This window comes from Vanacampus margaritifer, chromosome 2 (assembly GCF_051991255.1).
Source record: "Vanacampus margaritifer isolate UIUO_Vmar chromosome 2, RoL_Vmar_1.0, whole genome shotgun sequence".
In the NCBI taxonomy this organism is placed as follows: domain Eukaryota; kingdom Metazoa; phylum Chordata; class Actinopteri; order Syngnathiformes; family Syngnathidae; genus Vanacampus; species Vanacampus margaritifer.
This window is the reverse complement of record NC_135433.1, coordinates 14889791-14906638: the sequence shown is the minus strand read 5'-3', so window position 1 is coordinate 14906638 and position 16848 is coordinate 14889791.

Genomic DNA, 16848 nt, shown 5'->3' with positions numbered 1-16848 from the left:
ATGCGTGTGTGCGCGATATCGACAGATCTGGCGCCCGTGCGGAAAGTTGCAGCGCTCGCTTTTCTCACGCATCTCATCCAATCACAGCCAATTAACTAAGTTCATCTCCTGGTCGTACACTGCTCTCATGTACATTCTCATTTTCCCAGCAACCTTGTTGGCTTTTGGTGAACGGAAGGCTACTTTGTTGACCTGTCGACTTCACTTACACACTCCCTATCAAACTGCCGTTCTGGAAACGCAATCATCACACTGGTTAAGCGTGTCCATCAAACACTCCCTATTCTCGATCATCGCCTTGGCCTTGATTGCGCCGTCGTGGCCCTTTAATCTCGCCAAAATGACACACCGCCACCACCATCCCGCTTCTGTGATCTATTGATCTGGTCTAGCTATTTGATTGATGATGTCTTTAAAAATACATTAGTTTGAACTCCTGCAGGACACACATTTTTTGTCTGCTTACACGAGCTAGTGGCTTTGCGATGGCCACCAGTGACCTTCCACTAATTTACACAAGCACACACATACCAATCACAAATTGTACATATACTACACGATGGTTGTTGTTGTTGTTTTTATTTTTTATGATGTCACAACAGTAGGGATGGTGAAGGAGATAAACTGTGTCAATAACCGTAACACGGTAACCCCCGCTCATCACTCTTCGGCATTTGTGAATTTGCCTATTAGCGGATTTTTGGGACTAAAATAAATAGTTATGTGTAGGCAGTACAAATAGGACAGATGAACAGAGATGGCAAATCCAGGTCCAGAAAGTAAAATCCCTGCCACAGTTTGGCTTTAGCCATTAACTCTTTTACTGCCAAAAACGTTAAATGACGTTTAGTAAAAACCTACGGAGGGCCGCCAAGAATGTTAAAAGACGTTCTCCAATTATTTTTTTTTTTTTGGGGGGAAACGGGTGGAGGAAAGCCTTGGCCAGCTGTGGTGAAAGTTTCAAGCAGATCTAGTTAGCCTAATGACTATTTTTGGCCCCTAGATGGCAGCGATGACTCTCTTTTGACAAGATTGGGTAGGCGTCAGTAGAAGACGTGAGGCGGAGCTAGAGGGGACAATGGCTGGGGAAGGGAAGAGAACATGGTTGCAAGCAGCTCACGCTCGAGCAGTTTTTTTCAAAGACGAAAAGCATCGACCAGTGCTAAAGAGCACATTGATGACGACGATGATCATCATCGATGATGTTGATGGTGACTCCGAGGTTGGAAGCGTTGACGCGGCTGTAGAAGACGTGAGGCGGAGCTAGATGGCTGAGGAAGCGAACAATGGCGACCGGTTGCAAGCAGCTCATCGACCAATGCTAAAGAGCACAGTGATGACGACGACGATGATGATGATGATAGTGGCTCCGAGGTTGACGCCGAAGTTGGAAGCGTTGACGCGGCGGCTATGACCACATCATAAAGCCTCACCGGCTAGCGATGCTAACACCGGAAAACGCGGAGCACAACCGAGCACTTCTGCACAGGCGGACGTTCAATCGGACGACGAAGAGTGCCCCGAGTCCAATGCATATTCATCGGAGGAGTGGGTACAGTCTGCTACTTGCTATTCCCCGGAAAAAAAGGCCGTCAAGAAAGTGTAACGTCTGCACGCGAAAGGGGCAATCGCAGTGAAATGAATCTGTTGTGCAAATCCTGCTGCGTCTCCTTGCACGCAGGGGAGTGTTACAAAAAGAAAAACTGTATTTGAAACATCCACATAATTGTAAATAGTACCACAGTTGCACACATTTGTAAATAGTTTGCGAAATTGTTTTGTCAAATTGTTACACTGTTGAATGGAAATAAACGTATTTTGCATATTAAAAAACACTTTTTCATTGTTGGTGGTAGTGTTTTACAGAAGTAAAGCACTATTTAGGTGTTTGTGGCATCATTCATGGACAAAGAGAAGTGTAGAATTCACTAGAGTGCATGAAATAACATCGTGTCACAAAAAGCTTGTTTTCTTCGTTTTTTGTTTCAAAACAGCATTTCGGTGAAACTAACCATTTTCTATTGTTGATTACTGAAGAACGGAATAAGGTAGAAACAAACTTTTTTTTGCTGATGAAAGATGAGAGTTCAATCTTTTGTATCTTGTTTCTTGTGTCATTTGGTAGTATGTGTGTTTCCATAGTCCAAACACAACATTTTCTGTGGACCTTAAAAGATCAGTCAAAATGCTTAAATCGGCTGGCACTGGCGACATCCCGTTTCTGAAAACGTCTGGCAGTCAAAGAGTTAAGATGGCTAGCTCCCTAGCAGGTAAACAAGCATCATGGGAGCTAGCTATAGCACCTGGGGCTAAAGCAGAACTGAGGCAGGGTTTTTACTTTCTGGACCTAGATTTGCCACCTCTGCAGATGAAGTGACGACCATTTTTCCAGATCATAAAAGCAGTATTTGATTGACAGCTGAGTAGAGCGTGGTTTCAGCACATTCACTGAACACGTCCACAGCATTTGAGAGCATACAGAATGACTATGAAGGCTAAATTTATACACTTTTTAATCACACAAATTTGATAGTGTTGTTAACAATACTCTTCTCTTTGGTGTGTCAAATTTAGAAGACATTTGCTTTCAAATTACTGTACAGGGACTTAAGCGATATCCATTTGGAAGCATTTTGAGACAGTTAGGTTTTCAATAAGCGCATTTTCTCTATTTGTAGGCCTGGTGACAGAGGTATAGGAGGCAAATGAGTTAACCTAGCTTGTAATTTCACGCTGGGCCGTCACACCTAATGACTCGGCATGGGCTAGGTGAAGTGAGGAGTCACTGAAAAACCCATCAGTCATAGCCCAGTCACAGCTTCAGAATTGATTTGTCATTGGGAAAAAAGCATTCCAAGATTTGTGTCACAGTTGCTTCTCGTGTTGTGCAAAATCCCTGCGGAAACGCACTGTAAATTAGCATCTTGTCGCTTGTGAACATGCAGCTCATAAATCACGCAGAGGTTTGCCCTGGATCAATGTATGTCTGCGTAAATCACAGGACGCGGTCAAGGAACGTCGCTCGCTAATTGACACTTGCTGCTAATTAGAACTGAAATGCTAAACTAGCACTGAGTGGAAAACCATGACTCGACAGAATCCTGCATGGCGGACCATTACCACCACCTCCACGCTCGCAGTGGATTTCACATTGTAGCCTCTGTCTGTGGCACAGGGGAAAACCTCCGTATTTTCCTGTGCTCCTCGCCCACGCCCGCTGTGGAGTGGCGGAGAGTTCAAACAGAACGGCGCTCCACTCAGGGCTGAGCGACGCCCACACTTTGTTCTCCGCAAACGGTGAGCGCATATATGGACGACATCATCACCGAGGCATAGTCATGACTCAGCGATCAGACACTTCTGCTAATGGCAGTATGGCAAAGCTAACACAGATATACAGTAAAAAAAAATGATTGAATGAAAAGAGATTGTAAGGGCGCAAATCTACCTAGCATGGTGTTAGATCAGGGGTGGGCAAACTTTTTGACTTGCGGGCCACAATGGGTTTGAAATTTTGACAGATGGGCCGGATCAGGAGCATTTGGACCTCATAGCACAGCAAAAACACACAGATAAATGTACAACCCAATTTACTTATAGTGTGCACTTAGGACTGCGTTTTTCAAATGTGCAAAATCCACATATTTAAAACAGCTTTTCCAATAGCTTCATTTTTATTGTTTTAGCTCAACTTTTGCTGTGTTTTTATGCTTTGTAAAGTGACCTTGGGTGTTCTGAAAGGTGCTGTTTTTAAATGAAATGTATTATTATTATTATGATTATTATTAAAATAGCCCTAATCCAGGTAGTACGTTTGCCTCAATGAATATGCAAGATGCGGCATTTACACACTATTTGGCAAAGTGGGAGGAGAAATGTAAATAGATTATAATAGCACATACACTGTGATCTGTCAAACCTGGTGACTGCATCTATTATTAATAGATTTCAATTCAAGGCGTAAAGTTAAAGAATTTTTTTCCATTGGCCCACCCATTTTTAACCCGGGCCCACAGTACGTGTGACACATGCGGCTGCATGATAGCCGCTGCTGCCTGTCACGCGCTGAGGACAAAGCGCGTACATCCAATCCGTCTCTGACCACTTTTCCATCTCCGTGGGGGACGCATAGCACACGGTGTTTGTGCAGCAGCTCAAAAAGAAGCCAAAAGCCAACGAGGAAACGCTCATAGAAGTGCTCGACGCACGCCCCGGGGATGTATTCACCAATATCAACAGTCTCCTGCATGCGCGCTCCTCACCTCACCCATGACAACATGTAGAAAGACTATCTTCAGCTGTCAAAAGGATCAAAACACGCAACAGTGCCACAATGTTGACTGATAGACTGAACTCTTTGTCCCTGCTTTCTTTCAAAAAAGAATTGACCGATTCTCTGGACTATCAGGACATTATTGCTGTGTTCAACACAAAACCGTGCCGTCTCCTGCTGTAAATGTCCAAATCCAGGAAGAATTATATTTTTTGAATCAGTTATCTTGAGTTAAGCTTACTGCCATTCTCCCGTTTATTTTAATAAATTGCAAACGTTGTTATGAATGTACCCTGCGTATCTTTCTGTCCGCTTTCTGTGCATAAACGAGCTTATCAGTGAGACCCCGACCCAGTGATCATATTTTCCGGGTGTGTAGAAGTTATATAGTCTAGTATAGTCTTTGGTATGACCCGGCCGGGAATTGAACCCAGGACCTCCCAGTCTCAGGGCGGACACTCTAACCACTCGGCCACTGAGCTGAACAAAAAAAATAAATAAAAAATTCTAGCCTTATTGGATAAATTCAGCGGGCCGGATTGAAACGCATAACGGGCCGTATTTGGCCCGCGGGCCGGGGTTTGCCTACATCTGTGTTAGATGAAAAATTTATATCTAAAGCTAGTTCATGCCACACGACTTTTGAAAAGAAAATTAAGTGTGGATCCTGTTAGAAGACTATCTTTGTCTTCCGCGTGTTCGTTGTTGTTCGGGTAGAGAGATTGTTGATTTTCTGAATACAGACTGGAGATCGGTAAACAGGTCCTTCGAAGGATTTATTTTACAGAATATTCTGGACACAAGCAAGTTTACAGACAAATGGCTGCAGTCCTCTCACAAGTGTGTTATTTTAGCGGACTCACAGCATTCTTATACTATCTTGAAAAAACCCCAGGGAACAGCCCCCAACCCTGAGTTCAATTCACATGACGACAGCCGGAAGCAGATAAGACTTTTTACACTTTTACAGCATATCATCCAATACACATTGAGTTCAACCCCAGACACTGGCCCATTGATGTGGAAACAGACGAGGTCCTTTAGACATGATGACATGAGCAGAAATTGCGACAGCACTTACAAAGACACATCCACAGATAAAAGTTCTACTGAGGAAATAAGTAAATTAAAACAGTTATGACTAAATCTAGGCAGAAGATTCTCAACAATCCCCTAAATGGGATCACACTTTGATCAAATCAAAACACCGTGGGCCATATCCACCGAGAATGCGCTGCGTCCGCTAAGAGTGCTAAAACTTGCTCCATAACTGCACCCGCAGCTCGCTCCCTGTTAACGTCCTATTCACTAAGGATATTGCTCTAATGATATACCAGCGCAAACACTGCTGGAGGCAAATTTGCTCTTGATTTGCCACACATGGCAATGGATTTGCGCCAAGAACACAGTACAGTACACAACAGTTGTGCGAAAGATGACATCAGAAAGCAAGGTTGGACCGAGAAGGTCCAAAAAGTGTTTTCGTCATTTAGTGCCATTAAGTTGTAGTGAGCGGAGAGGATGACGATGTCATTTAATGTCCATGAAATACAAATTACTGGTGCGGTCATCTCTTATATTTTCAGAGGTTGACGTGGGCATACAGTAGTAAAGTACAGTAGTGAAAATTATTGCACTCTCTTTGTCGACTTGATTGAGAGCTTCCTCCGCATCTGCAGGCCATGTTGCGACTGTGCGATGTAACCAATCAAATAGTGTGAATGCATTCACCATGTTAACGTGTCGTGTTGCTGTACGGAGGAATGATCAAGTGGCACGCACACACCTTGTGTTGTGTGTGACTCTCCAGGGAATCTCGTCGTCGCAGCAAGTGTGAAAACGAAGCAGATGATAAAAAGATATTGATGGTATGCACTTTAACTCATTCACTGCCATTGACGACTATAGACGTCAAAAATTCATGTGAACTATTTCTATTAGTTTAACATTTTTTTCCCATTTCATTATTATTTTTTTTATAAAAAAACTAAAAAAAAAATAACAGATATAAAATTTGTGATTAATCGTGAGTCAACTATTCAAGTTATGCGATTAATTACGATTAAAAATTGTAATCGTCTGTCGCCCCTTTTTTTTAAATTAGGGGCGTCAGCCAATAATTTTTTTTAATTGTAACTAATCACATTACTTCACTAGTTAACTCACGATTAATCACAAATTTTATCTGTTCTAAATTTACAATAAAAAAAGTCTTGGTTTTCATACTCTTGTTAGCAAAAGTGAAAAAAATCGTTAAACTAATAGAAAAAGTAAAAATGAATTTTCTATAGCCGTCAATGGCAGTGACTGAGTTAACTACATTTTCCCACGTGCGTGTGCTGCAAGTGCGCTCAAGCGGAGGTTATCATTTCTAAAAATGTGGGGCAAAAACAGTAGTAAATCTATAAAATATAGCTGGCAGCCATTTTTTTCCCGCGCAAGTCAATGTGTACGCCAAAACTGCTCTTGAGTCACTTGCACTGCTCATAATATGGATGGAGTGTGTTCGTGCAAGCGTGTGTGTGCGTTTATGAGTTTGCCATTGCGAATGCACTCAAAGACCCTCGAGGAACAACAGATGTTGGCAGATGAAATGTGTGTGACCGTGTGTGACCGTGTGTGTGTTGCAGCCGCCAAGTCAGCTGAAGGTAACGTTCACATTATTCATAGAGCAGAAATAACATACAACGTTGCTTCCAACTGCTCATAACATCGTTTGTGTTCCTCACAGCTGGATTGTGTTGTGCCCGCTGTCAGCTGATTACATCTGGCCTCTTTTTAAATGCCACAAAACATTTCCATGTAATCTTTTCAGAACTCTTTGTTTTTAAACTTTTATTTCAATTCATTTTTATGTGAAATTACATCCAGTTTTTATAATTCTTCAAGTCAACCGCGCCAAAATTTCTTGACAATAATGTGTTCTATGCAGCCCCACTAGTCTAAACATCACATTCAGATTAATATTTTGTTTGTGGGATATGAATTAAACAGCAAAATCAGGCCCTTTTTAATCCATCTCAGGGAACGGTCATTTTGCCACTTGCTGTCGACTGAAGATGACATCACAGTTGCAACGACCAATCACAGCTCAGCTACAGAAAACAGGTGATCTGTGATTGGTCGTTGCTTGGCTGTTAAGCAATGTGAGTGAAAATCAGCGCCTCACCACACCTGAGCATGTCCATCCATGCTGTTTTTGGTTTGGCCTGCTTGTTGGCATGGAACCTGCAACCTTCTAGCAGTCCACATGTCCATGCTCTTGTTTATTAAAGGTGGACCCGCACCCAACTCCTTTCCATTCTCCTCAGAGCCAAGTGAGATGTGATTTCCATGGCAGCGTTTACCTCCAAGCTGCACATGAACATCGGGGCATCAGAGCGTGAGAGCACGGCGGCTCAGGTGCGAACGGGAGTTGGTGTTGTTGTTTTTTTTCTGTGGATGGCAAGCGCGTGCGTCGGTGTTATGGCATATGGCGGGATATATGCTCAAAGGGCTTGCCATACGACGCTTCCTACGAGACGCTTAGCTGAATGCCAGCTGAGCCCGAACCCTCCCGGGAGGTGCACAGCATCTCCGGGGTTCATTAGTCATGCTGACCTCCGGGGAGGCCACACGACTGCAGAGTTACGGCCGAAGCCTTCTGAATTTGGTTGCTAACTGAAATGGCAGCACTGAGTGAGCCATGGAAACAAAAAGCCATTAGGACCTTTATGCACTTCTATCTCATGCATTTACTGGCTAACAGCCAATCAGAGCCGACACCGTTTCCTGCTTGTATGTTGATCAAGGTTCTGCATATATATGCATTTTAATTTGACGTTTTTTTGACTAAAAGGGTCAAATGTTCTATCCTGAAGACAGATTCACATCAAATTTATATTCACACATGGCTACTGACCACCCCAGGCTACCACGTAGCTCTGCCACCAGACATGGCGCTTGGCATTTGCTTATCACGTACTGCGCATAGGGCATCAACTGCCTGGGGGCGGGCGCAGCAAAAAATTCAAGCTCGGAAACAATCTGAATAATAGTAATTATAATATCGGAATGTAATATCTAAAATAAAAGTTTGTAAAGCATACATTTTGTGTTCCTCTTCTTTCGGCCATATTGAGTGAAATGAAATCAATTCTTCCACGTACGCGGAGCTTAAGGCAAGTCGTATTCCCCGCCGAGGGAGGGCGCACGCAATGACGTCACACTATTTTGCGTGATTACTACGACACGACCAACACACTTTTATTTCAGTTTGATAAACGAGTGCTTGCATTTAACGACCGATAGCTGCATTTAAGCAAAAGAAAAGCAAGTACAGGCGCTCCCCTACTTACGAACGAGTTACGTTCCGAGCGATCGTTCGTAAGGCGAATTTGTTCGTAAGTTGCTTCAGTGCTATATTTTGTATTATAATTTATGTTTAAAGCCTATATAAGTATATTGAAGGTTTATATAAGTATGTTTAAGGCTTGTATAAGTAACCTGTATTGGTTTGTACTGAAAAAAACATTTAATAAAATGGAGAGAATACGTACAGTACTGTACTACGTATGTTAGAGAGAGAGAGCGAGAGACACACACAGTATGTACATGTACGTAATAAGATAAATAAAATGAAGTTTAACTTACTTTTGGAAGATGTACTCGATGCTTAAGGAGATGATGGAGGAGGAGGAAGAGGAGGATTTTATATCATGGGAGGGTCTTTGTCGTCGCTGGAATGCGCTTTAAAAGTTACTTCCTCCTTCATGGGGACCGGCGTTTCTTCCTCTTCCTCCTCGACACGTTGCTGAGCCTCCAATGAGCTCTCACAGCGCCAAGCGTCGGTATTAGCGGCGGAAAGAAGCACTGCTCGGAAAAAGGCGCGCAATACAAAATCTAACTTACAGCATCTCTTTCCGAACATTTTTCGACATACTGTACGCGCAGACATGTTCGTATGTACGGTTGTTCGGAACTCGAATGTTCGTAAGTAGGGGAGCGTCTGTACTCATACTCACGACTCCAGGTGTGTTCAATGACCACTCACACAGTAGGACATCTCAAATTTGCATAGAAAAACTCATTCAGTGCACCAAACAGCAATATAGTTGTGCGTGAGCACATTGCAGGGGGTGCGTGGAAACATTCTATTATTTATTTGCCCCATCATCACAGATGACTGATGAAAATGAAATTGTTTATATGCATAGTGAATTTCAGTAGGCCTCTTATTTAAAAACTTTCACAAATATAAGACTGTAAAATAAAGCAAAACTGACAAATACACAGATGTTGTATATTTCTGCCAGAGGTGGGGTGGTGGCTAGGGAACCACAGTGCATTTTGGTGCTTATGGCACCAAAATGGCTAACGCCGGCCCTGTCTGCCACTGTTTGTTGTTTGGTTCAGTTTGCTATCGATGCATTAAGACACTGTGGTCTCTTGGGGAAAAATTGAGGAAAATAATATCTAAATAGGTCCGCATCGGCCCAAAAAGACACCGGCCCACCGAGCACCTGTCCTCTGTGTCAGTTGGCCAGTCCAGATCTGTTCATGTTTTAAATAATCTTTTATAAAATTATCATTTGATGGATGTTTGAGCTTAGAATGCATTTGGATATACAGTATATATATATATATATATATATATATTTTTTAATTTAAACTAATATTTAGTAGCAAAATATTTTAATATTAATAAAATGATTATATTATACTAAACAATTTTTTTCATTTGCCAAGATGCCAAAATCTGAGGAAAACCCCAATTTCTTTAAAGACCTAAAGTAAAAGTACTTATTGAAATATATACCCCTCAGATGTTGTTGCAAGCATAATAATGAAAATCACTCTTGCAAAATAGCAAAAGTTGAGTGTATATATATATATATATATATATATATATATATATATATATATATATATATATATATATATATATGTGTTTTTTTTTTTTTTTTTTTTGCATGAAGTGCAATTATCTTTGGACAGTTGCCTGACAGGTAAGAATGTGAACGTTGCGTTTGAGAAAAGTAGCAGAAGAGCTAATTGTCCTCAAACTGGAGCCAAAAGAGTGTCCTGCTCATCTCTGTGGGAGTTTTTTTTTTCTGCTGTCTGGCCTGAAAAGAGAAGTAAAACTTTCTCACAACAACAACTAAAGAAGAAACAATCTGGCAGCCACAACAAGCATCAGCATGTGTGCGTTTTCTGTTTTTCACAGTAATTGTGGGAGTTGGAGCCAGTAGTGCACACACACAAGAAAAAGACATGGCACACATTCTTTTTGACGAGTCATTAGCGTGCTTTACGCACGCGCACGCGCACATACACACAATATGTCACTTCCACTCTTAATGAACTCTTAATTTTGTGTATTATATCACAGCACTGCTAAAAGAAATACAGCAGGCAGGCATTTGCTAATCGGAGAGGCACTGGACAAAACATGCACGTGCTAATAAGATAACAAGCCAACAAAATATCGAAATTTACTAAAATACTGGAAAAAATACAGTTAACATTTTTTTTATGCAGCAATTGTATATAATCTAATAAATAATACACAAAAAATGAAACATTAACAAGTATTGCATTAAAATACAAAATATTAGACACAAATATTAAAATATGATACAATGCACTTCATAAAATATTAGCACAAAATACAAAAATATTAGACAAAAATACGCAAACATTTGTGACGAATACATGAATACTACACAGTAAATTTTACTCCAAAGTGGTCCCACTGTCATGTTTATTTTCAGTCTTGTTTAGTCCCTGTCATGTTTAGTCTCTGTTTTCCTTGTGTGTTCCCCTTGTCGTGTCATTTCCTGTTTTATTGTGAAAAGTCTGACTCCTCTCGTTTCAGGTCACTTGCCCTTCCTTGTGTGGTGTCTGTGTCAACCCTGATTGTGTCTACCTTTCCCCATTACCCTCATGTGTCATCGAATCAGTGCCCTCAGCCAGGTGTGTCTTGTTATGTCATTAGTGTTGGTGTATTTAGTCGGTTGTCTCCCCCCTGTCTGTGTCGGTTCATTGTTGCCACTGTCGTAAGTCTTTCGCCACGTCACGCTGACCTCTTTGCCTTATCAGGATCCATGTCATGTTGTTAGTCTCGCCTTAGTTGTTTTGTCATGTTTAGCTTCATGTTTTGTTAGTTCAGTTTATTTTGTATTTTGAAGTTAGCTTTTTTTGATTAGAAATTAAAACCTCTTTTTGGACAGCACCTCTGCCTCCTTGCTCTGCCTTCCCGCATCTGGGTCCTAAAGCCCCCACCTTACTGACACCCACTTAAAATTGAGTAAAATTTACACTTGAAATAGAGTAAACTATATAGAGATATGTTTTTAAAAGTCCCTCAAGGGTTGAAGAACAAACCCACGACTGCAGGTTGTGAGACAGACGATCTACTCTCTGAGCCAAGCAGCTCCTGCTGTATGTTAGTATATCACTCATGTCAGTTGGAATCTTGGTAACGGCGAGACCAAAAACGATGGTTTTGGAATTAGCAAATCTGATTGGTTTTCAAATAAAATCCAATGAAATGGCATTCTATTGTTATTTGGAGTTACCGTTAATAAATATAGGATTATTTACATAGAAGCATTTGTTACTATATCGAAACACCATATCAAAAATCGCCTTTATCTTATAAAATTGTATTGTCTCTAAAGAACGATATATTGATTTGTATCATAGCGTGTGGCCTTATATCAATACATATCGTATCGGTCAAAACAATTTATCGTTACACCCCTTGTTGCCACCTGGGGGTCTCTCAATCTCTCCTCCTTGTTGCACCAAATACACAAAGAGTGCGTATGTCCCTGTTTTTCATTGAAGTATGACTTCTCCAAATTTTCTTCTGCCGACACAATCTCCATTTATCCTCATCGCACTCTTCACCGCCACCAACTTTTCTTCCCTCCCCATGTGTGACGTTGAAATTAAGCAACAAATCCGACGAGGACGGAGGTGCGGCGCTTAAGCCGTAGAGTCGGCTCGTCATCCGTCACATTTAATCTGCGCACGCTTGATCTCCCGCTCTGCATTTCTCATAATTTAGGTTGCCTGACTTGGCTACATGGAAAGTGTAAACCACTATTTGTTTCAATAATTGAATTTTTTTTTTTGCATAAAAGTTTATTATTCCCATGAGGAAGCAGCAGTTATTACTTCAGCAAATTGCAACCGAGAGGATAAATGATGTGAATAATGCTGAGTGCAAATGATGAAAATACGCCGGTGAGAAAGATGCATTATAGTGAACAAGTGGTGAAAACGAGCTGATTCTGTGGTGGAAAACAATTCTTTAAGGGACGATTTTGCTTAGAATGACTTGATTTTCTGGGATCGAAGATGTAATGGCATTCCAGTATAGGGATTTTTGTACTGGATAAAAACCTTAGAGAGGATTGTTTTAGAACAAAATGGATTTAGCTATAAGCAATTTATCAAAATGTATTAAAGATGTATTTGTAGTGTTTTTGCACACAGCAAATGTTACGACTGAAAAGCAGACATCTTTGTTTGGCGAGGGCGGCAACATGCAGGAGGCAAACGTTGGCGCTTGATCCGGGTCCAAGGCAGCCTGGGGCGACCCGTCCCGGCCAGCTGGTCAGGCAGCTTCACGAGCGAGCGAGGACAAAAAGAGCCAAACGGGTGAGGGCGGGTAGCATTTGGCGGCCTCGGGTGCCACCGGGGGGGCCGTAAAACGGGAAACAATCTTCAAATATCAGCAAGATGGAGTCGTGTGTGAATGAATATTCATGTAGGATCCAGACGCCGCTCATCCTCTTGGTGTTGAGTCAGCCGTCTGAAAATCTTCTCCTTATATTTTCCCTGATCCGAGGAGTTCTCGTTCAGGGTTTTATCTGTCCGCGTCCACTTGAATAATCCCTGCAGTTTAAGTCATGAAAGCAGCAGGCAAGTGAAGACGCCTCGTGTGACGGAGGCTGTCGCGCAACTAGAGAGGAAATCGTATCAACGTTTTGCACAATGACGATAGTGAACAAAGCGATCGGCGGAATAGTGCTACCTTGCCTTGCAGCTTTTGTGTTCCCAGAGCATGATCGTACCTCAAATCAGCCACATCCAATTTCCCCACTGAGATGAAAAAATAATCAATGCAACAAATTTTCATCTTCTTCTTCAGCTCGCATCTTTTACAGTTCACCTCTTCTTCTTCAGTTGTCTTCTTCCGTTTTTTTCTGTGGTTAAGGTCTTCTACAATCTTCCTACTGTTATTTAACAGCTTATGTTAACTACAGTCCTTCTTCTTCTTTTACAATTGGGCGTTTTCAACGGTTTACTTCTTGTTCTATTGTTCGTTTCTTCTACAGTTTGATCACCTTCATGGTTTAAATATCGTTGTTGTTTTTTTGTCTTTCCCTTTTATAATTCACGTCTTCTATGATTCAGGTCGTGTACAGTTGACATTCCAATTCTGTGTCTATCGTGTGCGTTTTCTGCTTTTACACTTCAGATCTTTTAGTTAACATCTTCAATGGTTCACTTTTTCTACGCATCACGTCTTGATCATTTCACTACTTGTTCTAAAGTCTTCTACGATTTGTGTCTTGTATGGTACGTCTCCTTTTTCTGCGGTACGTGTCTTGTTTCACAGTTTGCTCACAGCTATTTTTAGTTTGCATATCAGGAGATGCTGCAGTAATCTACTGTACAACTCTTTTTCTCAGAGTTACGAAATATGGCAGTCAGAGAGAGTGGGCACTTTCGGCTCTTGCCGTCTTTAACAGATGTCCGCATTTTCAGCAAATGCATTATGACGCAAAGCCTCGGGAAAAAAAACTGACTAAAGATGGACTGAAGCACGTTTTCGTCCATCGATCTGGGTCAGTACAAACGAGTCATCTTAGTCGGTGTATTTTTTTTAGGCTTCGTGTCATAAAGCACTCGCCGAAATGTGTGCAGCCGTCAGGATGGGCTACAGAGAGACGGAAGTGCCCACCTCTGGTACTAAAGTTAATTACCGTTTATCACAGTCCATTCATTGGTAAACCGTAAACCATTTCATCCTTGTGTCGAACATGCCTTTGATGTCAAATATTAACAGTCATGATTTTTGTCAATGTCTGTCACAAATGGGAGCAAATTTGCGCAAAGGGCGGAGAAAGGCATACATGTCTGCCAGTCACGTCACTGTCACTACTCATTGAAATTCAAAGAGCTTTTATTTTAGTACATGACCGGCGGTCTGTCCTAAAGCATAATTATGCAATGCATGACAAACCGTAAGATGCACCTGCAGCATACAATATGATCCAATACAAGAGTTGTCCTTGGTATACAACTGTACTGCATCACACTGAACTCTGCAATAGTACGGAAGAGGATTAGGGCCAATGAAGAGAAGAAGAAAAAAGAGCTGGCAGGATTCTCACTTTATTCTCAGAATTGTGACTTTAAAGGGATAATTCTAACTTGAATCTCAAAATTCTGACTTGAATCTCAAAATTCTGACTTTAATCTCAGAATTCTGACTTTAAAGTGAAAATTCTGATTTTACTTTAATCTCAGAATTCTGACTTTAAAGTGAGAATTCTGAGATTAAAATAATAAAGTGAGAATTCTGAGATTAAAGTCGGAATTCTGACTTTAAAGGGAGAATTCTGAGATTAAAGTCAGAATTTTGAGATTCAAGTTAGAATTCTAAGGTTAAAGTAAGAATTCTGAGACTAAAGTAAAATCAGAATTCTCACTTTTAAATCAGAATTCTCACTTTATCATTTTAAGAATTCTGAGATTAAAGTAAAATCAGAATTCTCACTTTATCACTTTAATCTCAGAATTCTGACTTTAAAGGGGGAATTCTGAGATTAAAGTAATAAAGTGAGAATTCTGAGATTAAAGTCGTAATTCTGATTTTAAAGGGAGAATTCTGAGATTAAAGTCAGAATTTTGAGATTCAAGTTAGAATTCTAAGGTTAAAGTAAGAATTCTGAGACTAAAGTAAAATCAGAATTCTCACTTTTAAATCAGAATTCTCACTTTATCACTTTAAGAATTCTGAGATTAAAGTAAAATCAGAATTCTCACTTTTAAATCAGAATTCTCACTTTATCACTTTAATCTCAGAATTCTGACTTTAAAGTGAGAATTCTGAGATTAAAGTAATAAAGTGAGAATTCTGAGATTAAAGTCGGAATTCTGACTTTAAAGGGAGAATTCTGAGATTAAAGTCAGAATTTTGAGATTCAAGTTAGAATTCTAAGGTTAAAGTAAGAATTCTGAGACTAAAGTAAAATCAGAATTCTCACTTTTAAATCAGAATTCTCACTTTATCATTTTAAGAATTCTGAGATTAAAGTAAAATCAGAATTCTCACTTTATCACTTTAATCTCAGAATTCTGACTTTAAAGGGGGAATTCTGAGATTAAAGTAATAAAGTGAGAATTCTGAGATTAAAGTCGTAATTCTGATTTTAAAGGGAGAATTCTGAGATTAAAGTCAGAATTTTGAGATTCAAGTTAGAATTCTAAGGTTAAAGTAAGAATTCTGAGACTAAAGTAAAATCAGAATTCTCACTTTTAAATCAGAATTCTCACTTTATCACTTTAAGAATTCTGAGATTAAAGTAAAATCAGAATTCTCACTTTTAAATCAGAATTCTCACTTTATCACTTTAATCTCAGAATTCTGACTTTAAAGTGAGAATTCTGAGATTAAAGTCGGAATTCTGACTTTAAAGGGAGAATTCTGACTTTAAAGGGAGAATTCTGAGATTAAAGTAATAAAGTGAGAATTCTGAGATTAAAGTCGGAATTCTGACTTTAAAGGGAGAATTCTGAGATTAAAGTAATAAAGTGAGAATTCTGAGATTAAAGTCGGAATTCTGACTTTAAAGGGAGAATTCTGAGATTAAAGTGAGAATTTTGAGATTCAAGTTAGAATTCTGAGATTAAAGTCGGAATTCTGACTTTAAAGGGAGAATTCTGAGATTAAAGTCAGAATTTTGAGATTCAAGTTAGAATTCTAAGGTTAAAGTAAGAATTCTGAGATTAAAGTAAAATCAGAATTCTCACTTTTAAATCAGAATTCTCACTTTATCACTTTAAAGTCAGAAGTCAGAATGCTGAGAATAAATTCAGGATCCTGACAACCTTTTTCTTTTCCTCTTCACTAGCCTTAATCCTCTTCCGTAGCAATGCCGAAGTGATGCGGGGTTTAGAATTGTGGAAGTTCATGTCGGACGGAAACTTTACGGAAGTCACGCTAAGTGCTCTCGATGTCATAGTTCATTCTCAAGTCTGAGTCCCTATCTTGTCATTGTCAATGGCACAGCAGTGGGACACTAGTGGAGGCTGTTAGAGCGGTGAGCTAAATGTCAAATGTTTTGTCAAACACTTCGTGTTCTTCACCGTCGCCAACTGTGCGACGCGCTTGAAGGTCAGCGTTTCCATCCAGCATGTCTGTGCTTCTTTTTTTTTTTTTTTTGCCATCGATGCCGGAATGTTCCACATGACATCCCGCTGTGACTTCACCGCGGATCAATTTTACCGTCAAAACCAAAAGGTCAAAAGGAGGGGGGAAAAAAGGTGTCTATCGTATTTGGGTTAACCAGAAC